Source organism: Diabrotica undecimpunctata, chromosome 10, assembly GCF_040954645.1.
Source record: "Diabrotica undecimpunctata isolate CICGRU chromosome 10, icDiaUnde3, whole genome shotgun sequence".
NCBI classification, from domain to species: domain Eukaryota; kingdom Metazoa; phylum Arthropoda; class Insecta; order Coleoptera; family Chrysomelidae; genus Diabrotica; species Diabrotica undecimpunctata.
Genome location: NC_092812.1, coordinates 50239447 through 50256992, shown reverse-complemented (window position 1 = coordinate 50256992; position 17546 = coordinate 50239447). Strand labels below are relative to the sequence as shown.

The 17546-nt window shown below is 32.8% G+C and overlaps 1 protein-coding gene and 1 long non-coding RNA gene across 4 annotated transcripts in view; one reads left to right on the top strand and one right to left on the bottom strand.

Moving 5' to 3' along the window:
- LOC140451943 (uncharacterized) overlaps positions 1 to 17546 on the top strand; it is a 261924-nt gene that overhangs the window by 197122 nt on the left and 47256 nt on the right. The gene's annotated exons all lie outside the window — the stretch shown is intronic.
- The window catches only part of svp (COUP transcription factor 2), a 198324-nt gene that overhangs the window by 165488 nt on the left and 15290 nt on the right, over positions 1 to 17546 (bottom strand). The window contains exon 2 of one of the 3 annotated variants that reach the window (XM_072545925.1): positions 8689 to 8890. The exons of 1 other annotated variant lie outside the window; for it this stretch is intronic. The gene's annotated coding sequence lies outside the window, so the exon portion shown is untranslated. Of the gene's footprint in view, positions 1 to 8688; positions 8891 to 10175; positions 10389 to 17546 lie in introns of all 3 variants that reach the window. One more of the 3 variants, XM_072545926.1, reaches the window with a different exon arrangement.

The following is a 17546-nucleotide window of genomic DNA, read 5'->3' as shown; positions in this document are numbered from 1 at the left end:
TTCAAAAATCGTTGGTGGTTCCTCTTTCTTCTCATCTGACCGCTTATCTCAGCTCTTTCGTCTTCCAGGTTTTCTTGTTCCTCTATATGAAGTATCAAGTTAAAATATTTCCCAATTTATTCAATATATCTATCCTGGATCACCATTCTGACTTCTGCATTGGCTTGTGTTTGTCTTGCATTATTTTCTGTTGATGTCAACTTTCTTATAGAATGCTCTGAATTATTTCTCTGTCAATGTTTTCTATATATTTAAGTTCCTTATTCAAGTGGTTTCGTCTTTTATTTATGTACCCTCTTTTTTTCTCTTCTCTTTGTCTGGTAATTCTCCGCAGTTGTTCTAGTTCGTCGGGTAAGCATATTTCTGTAAGCTTCTTTTATTTTTTTCTTTCTTTTGATGTATTTTTGCATTCATCGTCAAACCAACGATTTTTACGGGCACAATTTTCTGTTTCTGTTTCATCTTTCGGAGCAACCTGCATATACTGCGAAAATGCAGAAAAAACAGCAGATCACATTTTCTGCAACTGTTCATAATCGCCAACGTCATAATTACCTAGGGCAGGTATTTTTTTAACTTGATTGGCTAACAAACGTAGCTTCGAAATCGATAAAAGGTTTTCTTATAAGTCTAGATCTTCTGGACTAAAACATAAATAATGTATGGTGTTTCGAAAACGAGATAATGAATTTAATTTCAATTATTAGCACGGAAAATAAATCGATAAATTCGTTGACAGTCAAATTACTGTGTTAATTGAAGTCATGATCGATATATTGTGTATAAAGAAAGTATGAGAGATAGTGATAATTAGCTAGCGTGGCTAGTGTCGCCTATTTGCCAAGTTCCAAGGTCCTGACGTATTGCAGCCCAAAACACTCCTGTGCAGGTTAGTCACAAATTCGCTGAACCAAGAGTTTAGATTCGCTATCATTGTTGGAAAAGGCTATCGATAGCTAGAAATATTTTCAAGTGTTTTAAATCAATATTCTTTAAATCTCTTTCGTAAGTTAGTTTATTTTTTATAGTCATAGGAGATGGGGAATTTTATTGAATCTGTAAATTAACTTTCACTTTTTCTTATCTAGCATATTAGCTGGCAAGAATGTGATTATAATGTCCTCAATATCGAGTATATCAGTGACAACTGACGCACAAAAGTAAAAAAAATCGATATTTAAAAGTACTGATATACATTAATGCACTTTAATGGGAAAGATAAACATCTTATAAAAAATCAACACTTATTTTTTTAAATATTCAGGAATCTTTTGCCTTCCTTTTTAAAAGAAAAAGAGAGAAAAGCATTTCATAAACTAGTTGCTCTGATACACAATCATTAGTACGTACTGAAAAATTCAAATATTCTCAGATCAAAGTTATCAGGGTCCTTCCTTTGTATCTATATCTATTATCGAAACTCACGAATCAAATCAAAGACTAATGTAAACAAAACTAAATGCGACTGTTACAGCAAAGTCTAAAAACAAAACTTTAAACTACGTAAAACAGTATTTACAATGTTTTCAGTTACGTATCGCAATAATTAATCGAGAATGTATTATAAACCATCAGCAATCGTAATCCTTTATTAAAATGTCAGCCTTGAAGTTTCAGTATATTTTTATTTATTTCTGAAAATCAAAAACGTCGAATAGGAAACGAATACATTGATAGTATTCCACAGTTTCGACAAGACGGAAGAAAAATTTATTTTTTAGGTGTAGAAATGTGACAGTCTCGACACCCTAAAGAAATGTTAGACAGATGGAAATTACAAATGTGCGACTGAAGGCTTTTCAAACAGGGGGAAAGCTATAAGCATTTTATGCTGTGCTCAAGAGTGGTTGTATAAAAAGTGGTCTTGTAATATTTGGGTTTATATTGATTTCCATCAGTACACTTTGTTGTTGTACTGATCATTATATTTGGTTAAGTGCTAAGTTCTGAATTAGTTAATCTTGTCACTTTAAGATTTGACGTTTATATTGACCTAGTAAAAGTTGATCGTGGCCTAATTTACTTCTAATTAAAATAATTGCTGCTTTATTGTTAATACCAAACCATATTATAACCCCTTAAACTTTGTATATATATATACACGTGTTTCTGTGTTTTTGCTGATATATTTAATATATTAATTTTTGATGTTTCTTTGCAATAACAACATTTTAATGCTACAGATCTTTTAAAGATGAACTGATGATGCTTATTGAACAATGGGCGAAACGTCTTCAATAAATAGATAAAGTAGCACAACTCTTGTCTTTTTTATCTCCAAATTGACCGAAAACATCCCATTCACTTACGAGTGCACATTTTTTATATTAAATTAAACGGTCATATTCCTTAAATATATATATATATATATATATATATATATATATATATATATATATATATATATAGAAAAGAAATTTAATCTTTGCAGATTAGTTAAATAGTAAACTCTTAAATATTGGGGAAATCTGCAAGATCTTGCAGATCTTGCAGATTTCCCCAATATTTAAGAGTTTACTATATATATATATATATATATATATATATATATATATATATATATATATATATATATATATATATATATATATATATATATATATATATATATATATATATATATATATATATATATATATATACATATATATATATATATATATATATATATACATACTATATGTATATACATATATAATAGTATTAATTCTTGTTATAATATTAATCTTAGCTCTAGGTTTAATTGTACTAACCGCGGATATCTTTCGGAACATATATATATATATATATATATATATATATATATATATATATATATATATATATATATATATATATATATATATATATATATATATATCGATCGAATGACTCTATTATTACACCAGTTAGTTATTTAAATGATTAAAAGAATAAAAAGATAAATTGCCATTCCTGCTTCGTCTTGTGAAATTCAATCTTTACGTCTAGACATTCCGAAACGGCGTATCATTGCGCTCTTTAAAATCATGTAGTGGAAGTCCAGTGTAAAAAATACAATAGTATAATTAGAATTAGAAATCACTTGGCGACAACAACATTTCGCAAAATCCGGAAATAACAAGAATAACCGAATTAAAGATTTGCTTAGTAGGGAACTAAGATGTTGTTAGGTCAGTTTATAAAATGTCAAAGCGATTTGTGAAAATTAGAAATGAATTTATCAGTAGCCACGTATGCATTGATACATAAAAAGTACAAATTAATTTTTCTCGCAAATGGTGCGTCACTTCAGATAATAGCTTTTATTTTTTTAAAATTCGAAATTTGTTACATGTTATGTCAATAGGGTAGCGGATAGTACTCTTTTACAGTTCCCAGTAAAGACTACTTCAGCGCTTGACAACCCTGATCCTACGCTAACTACTAGCTACTACTTCTCTCCTAAGGTCCTCTCCTTTGAGAAAACAGGTAAGTCTTCTATACCCTAATATATGTACTTAGCTGGTTCTTTCCCCGGTGTTTTTGATTATTCTGTACAGTAATTAGAAAAATACTTCTTTTTCGGTTTCTGGTTTCTTTTCTATGATATTTCTTGCAACATATGTTATCATTCGTTTACTTACCAGCTCTATACACGGCTTAATCATCTTTTAATCTATTTCGTGTTACTTCAATTAATCTTTTCTACTGTATCCTTGTATATACAGTAAATCATATGGGTGAAAGGCAAATAGTTTTGTAGTTTTCTAAATTGGTCCGATCTCCTTTTTACAGATCGGTAATAATACGTTATACATATATCCTTTCCTTCCAACACCTCGACCTGAGGGTCGTTAAATATTCCTGACGGAGGCCATCAGCGACCGGTCGTACCACGTTAAGACGCAATTATCCTGGGCCGGCTTATCATTGAATTTTCCTAAGTTTAGGGTATCAGCAGAATAGTTGTGATACTGCAGTAGGGCAGGGGAATCTTTGCATTATCATTCCCAAGAAAGTGATGCGTGATGTCCAAGACAATGTGTCGGATGCTGTCACGCAGTGCGGGTGACGACCGGCGCTACCTTCCGATCACACGAATGTTAGTGATCAGGTATCGTGTGAAAATTCAGCTAATAGTCTACAAAATTCAAACTTAGAAATTAATTAATGCCGGTACATGGAACTTACAAGAGTTATAGACAATCACAGATCAGTTGTTAATTATTGAAAGAGATCTGGCAAGGTATAACATTGAAATCTCTGGACTAGGTGAAACGCATTGGTTAGGAGAGGGCCATTTTAGAGCACATAATGGCAATTACGTTTACTTCTTGGCGGTGAAACCCAGATCTATACAGGTGTTGCTATTCTGGTCTACAAGTCTGGATCTCATTAGAGATCTACGAGAGAAGTTTTAATACAGCTCACGAATAAACATGAAATAATGATAATGGAAAATCTCAATGCAAAAGCCAAAGTTAAAAACATCATTGGTGAAAATAGAGTGGGACTACAGAATGAAAGAGGCGACATACTACTCCAGTTCTATCAAGAACCGAACATGATTGCTGTGAATACATGGTTCAAACTACCAGCTCGCAGATTATACACGTGAAAATCGCCAGAAGACAATAAAGAAAAATGCATCAGAAATCAGACAGACTATATAATGATTAATCAAAGATACCGAAATAGCATAATAAGTATAATACAAAAACCTACTGCGAAGCAGTTGTTCCCATCGACCACACCTTGCTTTTAGCCAAATTTAAAAATAAACTAAAAAAATTAAAAACAAAAAAGAAAAAGCCAAAACCAAACATGAACTTATTGAAGAAAAAAGGAACGTAGCAAAAGATACCACGTCACATTAATCAAGAATGTAAGTTAAGTATAGAAATACGGAAAGTGGAGATAGAGAAGAATTTCTCATTTAATTATGATAACTTTATTACTAGTAGACCAAGTAAGCGAAGATATCTATTACAACATCTTTATATATAACATTTTACTGCTCTATTATGTCAATCAGCGCTGCTCACAAGTTTTCGGAATAGAACGGAATATAAAAAATACGATTTAATGATTTTTGTTTAATTGCTTGTGATGTATAATGTAGGTTTACCAAATAATCAAAGTTATGCCATTAGAAGAATATATATAAAAATAAGGTTCGACCCACATAAATATCATTAAACAATGATTCATGTTATCTAAAAAATGTTATCGACAAAGAAATATGTAATGCGTCGACGATATCTATGCAGATCAAATTCATACATTTTTGTTGATGATTAAAAATTAAATACTCTGGTATTATTTAATATCTTAGTGGAACATAGTAAAATGTTATTTAAAACTATTATTATTATATTTTTTAACTTTACACCAATCTCCAAACGCCAAACATCACCTGAAATATTAATAAATAAAACTGATTAAATTATATTTAAATTTATTTTATCTTCTTGTTCTACGGCACTATAGCCCAAATTGAGCCTTGGCCTCCTTTATTTTTTGCCTCCACCCTTCCTTGTCTGTGGCTGATCTTCTCCATGCACGGACTCCTAAAAGGGTTTGTGCTTCGCTGTTTACTGTGTCTTCCCAGCGCTTTCTTGGCTTTCCAACCGGTCTGTTTCCCTGCATTCTAACATTCAGTGCTCTTTTTGGTAGGCTATCCTCTCCCATTCTTATCACATGTCCGGCCCATTGCAATCTTTTTATTCTAATGAAGTCTGACAGTGGTGCTTCCTTATAAAGTTGATAAAGCTCGTTGTTGTATCGACTTCTGAAGATTCCGTTTTCCCTCACAGGTCCTTGTATTCTCCTCAGTACTTTCCTTTCGAATGTGTCGAGTTTGCTTTTGGATGTTTCTTTCTGGAAACATGCTTCACTGCCATAGCATGCTATTGGTCGAATTAAGGTTTTATAGATTCTCATCTTTGTATTTCGGTGGACATTTTTAGACTGAAATATATGGGAGAGGGCAAAATAAGCTCTGTTTACCTGCGTTATTCTCTTCCGTATTTCTCCATCTTCCGATCCGTCGTCATATATTTCTACTCCCAGGCATGTAAAATTTCTAACCTTTTCAATATCATTTTCATGTATAATGTTTTGTGGGACTATATTTCTTCTCGTCTGTATCATTATTTTTGTTTTTTCTGTGTTAATTTTCAGATCGAGCCTTTTTGTTTGCGTTTCCTGTGTTCCTGTTGATGTTCTACTCATAATATTAATATCATGGCATAAGCGGCCAGTTGAACCGTTCGGTTGGTCAGTAAGTTTCCTCGTCCAGTTTGCATTTACCTAACCGCATACTTCAGTGCTAGGTTAAAAAAAGTTGGGGCCATCCCATTTCCCTGCTTTAGTCCCTGCGAAATTTTGAAAAGCTCTGTTCGGTGGTTTTGTATTCATACACATGCCTGAGTTTCATCCGTTGTGGCTTTAATAAATCTAATTAGCTTGTGTGGTATTGCCAATTCAGCCAATATACTGTAGAGTTTGTTCCTTTTGGCTGAGTCGTATGTCTGTTTGAAGTCTACAAATACGTTGTGAACATCAATGTCATGTTCCCATGATTTACTCAAGATCTGTTTGACTGTAAATATTTTAACCAGTATCGATCTTCCCCGTGGGAAGCCCGTCTGATACTCTCCAATAATATTCTCTGCTAGTGGTTTATAATATACTTGAGGACTTTATATGCTGTACATAGTAGAGAAATTCCACGGTAGTTTTTGCACTGGAGTTTGTCTCCTTTTTTATAGATCGGGCATACTGTACTTTTGTTCCAGTCGTCGGGTATTTTCTCTTCTTGCCATATGTCTTTGATGAGCGCGTGGATGTGACTTGCTAGGTGGTCGCCACCTACCTAATACAATTCTCCTGGTATTTCGTCAACTCCCGGGGCTTTATTGTTTTTCTGGGCCTTAATAGCTTCAAGAACTTCTTCTATGGTTGGAGCTTCTACTCCATTCACTTTCATCTTTACATAGACTTATTTGAGGTTTATGTATACCCACTTTTTATCTTTTTTAGGTATTCGTAAGCTCCTCTAATTATGTTGTTTTTGAAATTTTCTTCCATTTTTCTATTTGTCCATTTTCATAGGCTCTTTTTTTTATTTCTACATATCTTGTCTGCTTTCCGTCTTGCGACTTCAAATTATGTTCATTTTTCCCGTGTTCTTCTTGTTATATACATTTTGTGTGCTTCATTTCTTTCCTCTATTGCTTGTCTGCACTCGTCATCGAACCATGCTCCTCTTTTCGCCTTTTTTTTTTGTTTCCCAGGGTGGACGCTGTCGCTGTCAGAACTGATGTTTTGATAGTATTCCATTTGCCCTCTATGGAGTGCAGTCCTAGCGTCCTTAACTCATTTGCGACTTTTTCTTCCTTAAACTTCTCTTTACATTTCCGAATCTTCAGTTTTTCCAGGTCTAGTTTTTTTGTTCTTTGTTGTCTTTCGTTTCTTTCTTTGTTTACTCTGCATCTAAATTTGGTTTGCAGTAAAAGATGGTCTGATCGCAATTAGTATTTATAGTCCATTGAAATGTTACATTTTTATTCTAAAAATAAAGCCCAAAAGAAAATTTGTTCAAAAATGTTTAGTTATTTTTGTTTACAACATTTTTATTTTCAATTTTACGAATAAAATGATACTATTAAAGGTGTAGAAAATTTAAATTCCTACAAATTATGTCTTATAAAATTTTCTGTAGGGTGCTAATTTACGAGATATAGCGCGAAAATACTTTGCCCCTTTTTTTCCAAGATAGCGGCGGAGGACAAGGGTTGCGACCCCACAAACTTGAACATAAGCTTGTACTAACCACCCGCGCACAAAAAAAAATAAACGTAATTTTTCAATGGACTATTAGCATAGTATAGTACAACAGAATGATTACTATATTTTAAAATGTCATTAATAAAATAAATTTTATTGTGTGTAATAAATTACATATAAATATTATATTCAGTTAATTTGCCTTAAATAGAACAAAATCCAACATTCTTACTAAACATAAAATATAGAAAATTAAATCATTTACTTTTCAAGTGATTGGAATTATTAAATTTTAAAGCCACAGTTTAAGGCCCACTGATCATCGCTTAATTAGTTGTCGGTCTTCATTCATGACTTTTACTTTAGCTACACATGTATAGTTCTAAATTTTATATTGAATAATACTTAGTATGTGTATTTGCAAATGCACCCCCCTGTACATATTCCTGGCACGCTCATGACCAAATGATACTGATAAGTTGTGTTCTGAATTAACTAAACATTAAATTATTGAAAACAATCTCAAAAATACAAACTATTAGCCAAAAAACCATGGACGACTGATTTAATATTAGAAATGATGTGAAAAGACAACAGATAAGAATAAAGATAACAGTAAATATAAATAAATTCACAAACAAATAGTGGAGGCAAAGGAGAGGTGGCTACTACTTTACTTTAGTACTTTACTTTAATGACATTTATGTGATGAATCTTTTTAGGCGTCCACAAAAGACTAAAATTCAATTATGTCGTATTGTAGGTGGCGTCTATATTGATTAACTCGCCATTAATTTTTTCGTTTGATGTCCTCACGCTCAATTTTTGTTGACATTAAGTCGAGAGCACTGAGTTGCCGCTATAAATCATCTTCGTTGTGTGCAATCAAAACTGTGTCGTCCAACCACATGTAGAAAAACGCGGAGATATAATTACCTTGTCTGTTTCCGTGAGAAAAATCTTATGAAGGAAGTCCTCGGAGAGTTCCAATCGGAAGCAGGAATAAATCGGCGATTCGCCCCAGGAAGACGTTACTTTTGCCGTTCAAAAAAAAACAGGAAAGGGAAAACAGTGTGTGCAGTGGGAGATGTACAGGATGTTCCAAAATTCGGTAGACGGCATTTGACGGGGAATTTTTCTGAAATAATTTATAAATAGAAAATGGAGCAAGTGGCGTATTATTTACTAAATTCTGATATAACATTGCTGTTATTTGTAGATATCGATTAAGGGGAATGAATTTGCTAAAAAATACCAACTTTCTCAATTTAATAAAAGAAAAAAAAAATACCTTATTTATTTTTAAATATATATATATATATATATATATATATATATATATATATATATATATATATATATATATATATACATATATATATTTTTTTATCGAATTTAATTTCGATATGGATAGAAAACTTAATATTTGATTACAAACTATATACTAATAGTATTAAGAGGTTGTTCCTCTTTTTTTTTTCAATAATTACAATAGAATTAGTAACAAGCCAATGTTACTGCGTGAAGGATGTATATCCATCTATACCAGCATATCTGGAATACATAGTCTGTAATATTTCCATTTAAAAATAAGAAATTCATATAAAAACTGTAAGATAATTCGCAATGGGACACATAGGCTTGTTAGAATATCCCAAAACAACCGCCGCGCGCCGGGAACGCTTTTCAAAAGATCTGGAACATGATTTCTACAGAGTCTAATATTGTTATTCTCTAATAAGAAGATAGAAGAACAAGAAGAAAAAATATCTAAATCCCAAGGAAATATGAAAGTCAAGAATAACAGAGCTAGAATAACGGATTATGTAAAGATAGCTTGGGATTGTAGAGAATTAGGGTCAAACTAAACTAAAACAAAACAGACTCTCCGAGGAACTAAAAATTTAGACAATTACACAATAATATACAAAGGAGAATATCAAATAAATCAGTCAATCACCGGATGAAGGCAACACAGGACGAAATACCACATTAGTATATGCGACCGTTTAATTCCAAACCATTTAGATCAAAATCTGGTGTAAAACAAGGCTGTATTATTATTTAACATATATATATATATATATATATATATATATATATATATATATATATATATATATATATATGTACATATATATATATATATATATATATATATATATATATCTTCTTCTTCATCCTCTTTAAAAGCAATTCTGCTTGTTCATAGAAGGTTGTCACTCCATCTTTTGCGCGGTCGGCCGATACTTCTGACGAATGGTGACTTATCTCTTGCTATTTTGACGACACGGGTCTCCTCCATTCTGCTTATGTGGTTATTCCATTCTTTTTTTTTCTATTTTGTGTTCATTCATTTATACACTGTATATATATATATATATATATATATATATAGGTGGCAAAAGAAACGTGAAACTTACATATGCAGACCCAATTTCAGCCTGCTCAGAAGACGAACTGGTCCAAATAACGAACAAGCTGAACCCGCCGAACAAGGAACATGGTCTTATTCTGTACTAAACATAGACCCAAATAATGATAATTGATTGCAATAGGTCCAACAGAAATATTGCTGGTTTGGAAATTGTCGATAGGTTTAACAACCTCGCATCCCTCTTTACAAACAAAGGAGGCTGTAACGAAGAAATAAAATATAGATTAGTAATCGCACGTGATGCAACTATAAAACTAATTCGTATATGGAAAGATTCAGTAAAATCCCAACAAAGTAAACTAAACCTATTAAACTTATTAATCTTTCCTATTACTACATACTCATCTCAGACATGGACGTGAAAAGTCGCCAATCGAAGGAAAATAGATGACTTAGAAATGTCAGCTTACCGAAAAATTATGCGAATATCATACACTCAACATCCACCAACATTTCAAATATAAAGCAAGTAAAGCTTGCATTGCATTTTAAAGATCTAACCTTAATAAACTGTAACTTTAACGCAAAAATCGGCAACACTACACATAATGATGACCTAAATAATGTACTGCAAAAGCTCGTCGAAAGCATAGGTCAGAGAAATTAAAGAGGAGGCATCTTAATCGAGTTTGCTATCACAAATACCTATTCCATTATGAATACTCGATTTAAACCCCATGTTCGCCGACTTTATATTTGGAAAACTCCTGGATATAGGTCTATAAATAAAATCGATTACAACATCGCTAATATTCGCTGGAGATGATCAATCCACACAGTCAATCAAAGCACCAGGTCCAGAAATGATAACAGCAGAACTGCTCAAAGCCACAGAAGAAATAGGAATAAAATTGCTTCACATACTCTGTAACAAAATATGGCATTCCAAGCAATGGCTTGACGATTGGACAAAGTCTAGAATAACGACAATATATAAAAAACACAGCTTTCACAAATGCCATTATTATAGAACTATCTCCCTTATCTCATATGCCAACAAGATAATGCTACACATAATCAATGAGAGACTGAAAACTTTCCTATAAATAGAAATACCCAAGAGCAAACTGGATTTGCCTAAGGTAGAGCTACTCGAGACAAATAATAGAAAAGTCTATTCCAACATCTCACTATACATTTGTTTTATAGATTATCGCAACGCATTCTACAAGGTTCAAATGTCAACACTTATGGCTGATACTTAAAGAAGTTGACGTATCACAACACTTAATTTCGCTTATAACTTAACTAAACAAACACACTACTGGAACAGTTGAAGTGCTTGACACACTCTGAAATGAATTCCATCCAGAACAAGGTGTCAGATGTATACTGTCTACACAATTATTTAATATTTATTGGGAGCATTTTATAAGAAGAACGCTTGAATGAAGGGAAAAGGGCATCTCAATAAATGGCCGAAAAATAAACAACCTACGTTTTGCAAATGACACAGCCCTACAAAATGGATCGACCAAATTACAGAAATATGCAAAAGACCTATGCATGAGTTAAAAGAAATGTCAGGACTCAGAAAACAGAGATTAATATGTTGCCTTCTCATTGTTTTGGAGTTTTCTCTGTTATCATGTTATCAGTATTACAAAAACCTATTTTCTCTCATAACGTAGGAATTTCATTATTTTATGTTCAATCTAATTTATTCCACATGTTTTTCATATCTTAATCTTTCCAAGTGCCCTCTAGTGCTCAAATATTTATTTCAATCATTCTTAGGAAACGCTTTTTTAAATTTAAAGTAAAACTTTGGCAATTCTACAACGGTTTCAAGCGATTAAAGACAAGTACAAAAGATATTACCAAATATATACAGATGCGTCAAAAACTAAAATGGAAACTTTAGGCGCAGCTTTCGTTGACGAAACAATTAAACATCAGTTCCAGCTACCTAAGGAGTACTCCATATATTCCGCCGAATTGTATGCCATATCTAAAGCCCTACAACATATATCAAACCAGCCCAAATTGGAAGCAGTCATTTTCACAGATTCTTTAAGCTCAGTACAAGGAATATTAAGGGTTTACCCAAACCACCCAATACTATGCTAAATTAAAATTGATCTAGAAGAACTTTACAGTAAGAATAAAAGGGTGGAATTTGTTTGGATTCCATCTCATGTAGGCATAATAGGTAATGAAAAAGCTGATCGAGAAGCTAAAGAAGCCTCCTATACGAATAGACCAGATAAAGAGCTCCTAGAAATTCCTCATTCCGACATTCAAAACACCATCAAAGAATTTTCAATGAGAATATGGCTCGAAAGATTCAAAAAACTTGACGACAACAAACTACAACGCATCAACCCAAATTTGTCACCAAAAGGGATAATGCCACAAAAACGACGAGATCAAGTCATACAACACCGCTTGAGAATAGGACATACCAGGTTAACCCACCAGTACCTAATGAAAAAAGAACAACAAAAACTGTGCTATGTTTGTGATATTCCTCTGACAATCGAACACATTATTGTTAGTTGCCCACTCTATCACCTGGAACGACTTCAAAGTGATTTACCAAGTGATCTGAAAAGTGCTCTGAACTATAGTAAATGTGATAAAGTGACTAAGTTTCTAAAACTAACTAAATTGTACAATCTAATATAAAAATAGACTTAAGTTCTCAATTGTAATTAGTTGTTATAAGCAAACATCTGATTTTATGTCCAACTCTTCCCCGCCAATAATAACCTTTCATGGTTGACGCGGTTTACCTAATAAAAAAAATAATAATATTTTTGCCACTTCTCAACTATTTCTTATGTTTCAAACCTAGTGATGTTTGTTTAGTATTTTATTCCATTTATGTGTTTACTGTTTCCCTCTTTTAAGACCTAACCATATTCCAGAATTTTGTAGTATTTTTGATTATTAACAATGACGATTTTAATAAATACATAAATTTCTTCATATAAAAACAGTCTATAAAAAATATGAATTTACAGTAACGGCATGATTTACAGAGGAAATAGAAAACAAAGCAATAATATTAGGGGTTATATTTGCAGGTGCAATTCATAAAATTGATCTACTCGAGTAGTATTTTATGTAAGGGGAAGTTTCTATTGTACAATTGTATTAATAACAGTGTTAACAATAGATTGTGGTTTCTATTGAATTACATTTTTATATTAGTGTGTTGACCCTCTAGTAGCAGCTTGGCATATTTTATTATTATTTCGAAGTAATTACAAAAAACATAAATCACAATAAAAACAACCTAATTACCATATACGAGGACCTTTCGATAAGTACGTAACTTAATAATAGAAATTCCAAGGTCTTTGTCATAAACAGAGGAAAAAGAGCTGAGAGAAGTAATAAAGTACTGAGTGAAGAAGACATCAACTGAAGCAGAGCTAATTCATATTATCATAATTTACTTCTTAGGTTTCATTATATAAATTTGGGTTGCTTAATTTAAGCGTACTTATATAAGTACAAATGATGAACACCGTATCAAACTAGGATGAGTAGGAGAATTTAAATTCCTTGGCTCCTACATAAGGGAAAATTGGATACTAGATCGAGAAATTGTCCACAGGATACAGGCTGGTTGGTTTAACTGGAAGCGAAAAATCGAGGAAGGGCTCAAAGAAAAGATATACAAAAGAGTGGTTAGACCTGCGTTGGTGTAGTGTAGCATGTAAAGAAAATTCAGGAAAGGAAAATGGAGGTAGCTGAAATGAAAATGTTACGGTGGATGTTGGGTAAGACTAGAAGGGAGAGGATCAGAAACGACTTGATTAGGCAAAGAGCCTAGGTGATTACAGTTTCAAAAAAGATCCAAAAACAAAAACTGCAATGGTTTGGTCATGTCAAACGTAGAGATAAAACTATGTAGGAGAGGGAGAGGTAGAGGAAAACCGAGGAGAAGATGAAAGGACTGTGTGGCAGAGGACTGAATTTTTTATCATTCGATCTCACTTTTTTCTTCTTCATAGAGTGCTTGGAGTTCCTGGTTATGATCCTCTCCGAAGGATCTTAAGTTTTAAGACTAATAATTTTGTTGCTTCACGCTGGTTGAGTGTTCACATCTCTCTTCAATTCATTATGGAGCGAATTACAGTTTTATGTACCTTTGTTTTAGCTGTCTTTAGAGTATTTTGATTTATCTAGCGTCGCTGGAAAATAATACGCTCTACTTCCTGCCATGATTCTAGCTCCTACATCTTTGTCATAACTATTTTCGGCTGTCATCACTGCTCCCAAGTATTTGAATTCTTTGACAAGTTCGAAATTGTATTCATTTATCGAAATGATTCATCTAATTATTAGTCTTCGATTTTTGGTAACTACCACGTACTTGGTCTTATCTTCGTTGAACTTAAGGCCTGTTTTCCTGACCCCGCTTTCAAAAAGGGTAAAAACTTCTTTCGCACCTAGTGGATTGCACAATTTTGTCAACATCGTCAGCAAAAGCTAACATTACCTTCGCTCCCTCGGCAGCGAAGCTATTTGTTAATTTTGGTTATGCTTTTCCAGAGTGTTCTAATGCGAAATTGAATAACAAAGGGGAAAGTGGATCGCTGGAAAACTCATCTGATGTACTGTTGCCAATTCTTATACGTACACATAATCGTACACACACCCATCTAGGCTTATCCTATCAGCTTTCTGGGTACTCCCATTTCTACCATTACCTTCCACAATGTATCCCTGTTTACGAAGTCATACTGTCATATGTCCCAACCTTATTCTACTGCATGCAGCTCCATTTATTTCCCTATTACTCTGTAATACCGATCCTAGTTACTTAAAACTATTACTAAGTTTTAAACCTTTTTCCTTTTTAAACTATTTTCGTAAACAAAGCCAAAAGTTCAGCTAATTGGGAGGACTACAAAAAATATTAACAAAAAATATAACACTGAAGTAATAATATCTAAAGGACAACATGGAGTCAATTCTGCACAGGAATCGCCCCGTAGTGTGTCTGCAAAAAGTTATCTCAAAAAATCACTCTAACGGCGTTAGACTACTTAGAAGCCCTTTTTCTTTCTGGAAACTGCTTACTGCTTAAAGTTGACAGAAGAAAATGCAGATTCTAATAACATATAGAGGAAACGACCGAAAATAGTCTGCAACTACAGAATAATTGTTCGCCAACGCCATACATACTCGGAACAATTTTTTTTAGTATCTTAGCTTTGAAAAGGAATAATAGACTTCGAAACTACTCCTTAGAAGTCATTAGAATATAACAAACCGACATATCTATATTTCGTAGATCTTAAGAAGGTATTTTACATGGTCAAAGTTACCACAACGTCAAAGAACGTTATCTACTTATTGTACTCAAGAGAGATGTAGTATAGATGATACTAAATAGTATCCTAGTAGATACTAGGAATAATCCAAACGATAGATAATATCTACCAAAATAACAAAATAAAAGTAAATTAGAAGAAAAACTAACTGACCCAATTGAAGCTGGCCATGGGATAAGACAGGGAGACTGTCCTCTATTGTTCAACCTAATCATGGGTGAAATAATAAACCAGTAAGAACTAAAAAAAGATACCAAATGGGAGAAAAATAACTTAAAATAATCTGCTATGCAGACGACGTAATACTACTCCCTTAAAGTGAAGACGATTTACAACCTATGCTGCACCAATCCAATATAACTGTCAGAAAATTTAACATTTAATTTTCTCAAAAAAGATAAAATGCATGGTTATAACAGCAAATTTACTAAGATGTACATTGGAGCTGGAAGGTCAGATAATAGAACAAGGATGGAGTTCTATTAGATATCTAGGCATCACACTATCTATTTTATAGCTACGGAAAGCTCGAAACAGAAATGGAATATCAAGTGAATAGAGTAAACAGAGCACGTTGCCTGAATGAAACAATGTGAAGACATAAAAATATCGGGAAAGAAACGAAAGGCAGAATTTACAAAACAGTCATCAGATCAATAATAACATACGCAGCAGAAACACGACCTCACATAATACAGAGAGAACAAAACAAATGTTAGAAACAGTAGAGATGAAAACTCTTGATGGTAAAACAAATTGATGATAAGACACTATGGGACAAAGCCAAAAGTACCGATATACGACGTAGATGTAAGGTGGAGAATATCAAGGACTGGATAAGAAATAGAAGAGTAGAATGAAACGATCATATAAGCCGAATGACAACAAATAGAGTATTAAAGACGGCGAGAGACGGTTTCCCAATAGGAATGCAATCAGTAGAAACTACCTTACAGGAGGTACATTAAAAAACAGACAAAGTTATGTCTCCATAAAAAGGAGAAGACGAAGACGAAGAAACTACCTCTATGAAATCCACAATCTATAGATGTTGTTGCCAGAGAATATACCAGGGTTTTTATACCTGAAATAGCCTAATAACAGAGATTTTTGCCTAATTTGCTGCTGTTGATATAAATATTTATTATATTCGGATTGATAGACCTACAATAAGGGCATTGCTAATTTGAAATATCGTTGAAGTAAATGTATTGAACAATCAGCAAACCATATTTTAAAATAACAGGCTTTTGTGTCTAAAAAAACTTACATTTCCTGTTCCTGTGATAGTCCACGTAATTTTCAAACAATGCCCAGTTTGGAAACAAAACAAAACGAAAAAAACACGAAGTAGTTTTAATGAGTTAGGTGCAGTAATAAAAGTCGAAGCCATAGATTAATCCTCCAGGATTGAGAATTAATATACGTCTTCTAATTCCTCCAGGAGGAAGGATGATCCCACCAAGTAAAAAAATTGCATTGCAGATGATATACACACAGCTTAGTAATCAAAGCTGTAAACCACTCTGTATGGCTACATGTAATAAATTCTTGTTTATTTAAAAGGATGGTAATTCCCTTGGAATTTATTAATGTTAGTCTACTAGTATTACGTCATTTATTGGTGGTGCTGCCACAATTCTTAATATCGTTCGGTAGAATGGAATCATTTTTGTATCCATTTTAATTGTCACGGACAATGACCTTAGTGAAAGACGAGTTGTTGTTTTTGTTACTGAACTCTCGTACTAATTACTTTAACACTCTTCACTCGAATCGAATAGGCCACAACCTTTACTAATCGAGAGTCAAAATGAATATTAAAAATAATACATGTACATGTTTAAATAAAACAAAAATTAGAATTATTTAAAGCGCTGAAGCGTTTTTTTAAGCAAACAAGCACACTTATGTATACTTTATACTTTACTAAAAAATATGCTATTTGTAAAGAAAAAAATTATAGTTCTTTGCATCTATAGTGAAATTGGATTTATGCAGATGCTCAAATGCGAGATTTATAAACATTGTTTAATTATTCATCTGCAGTTTAATTTTTATTACTT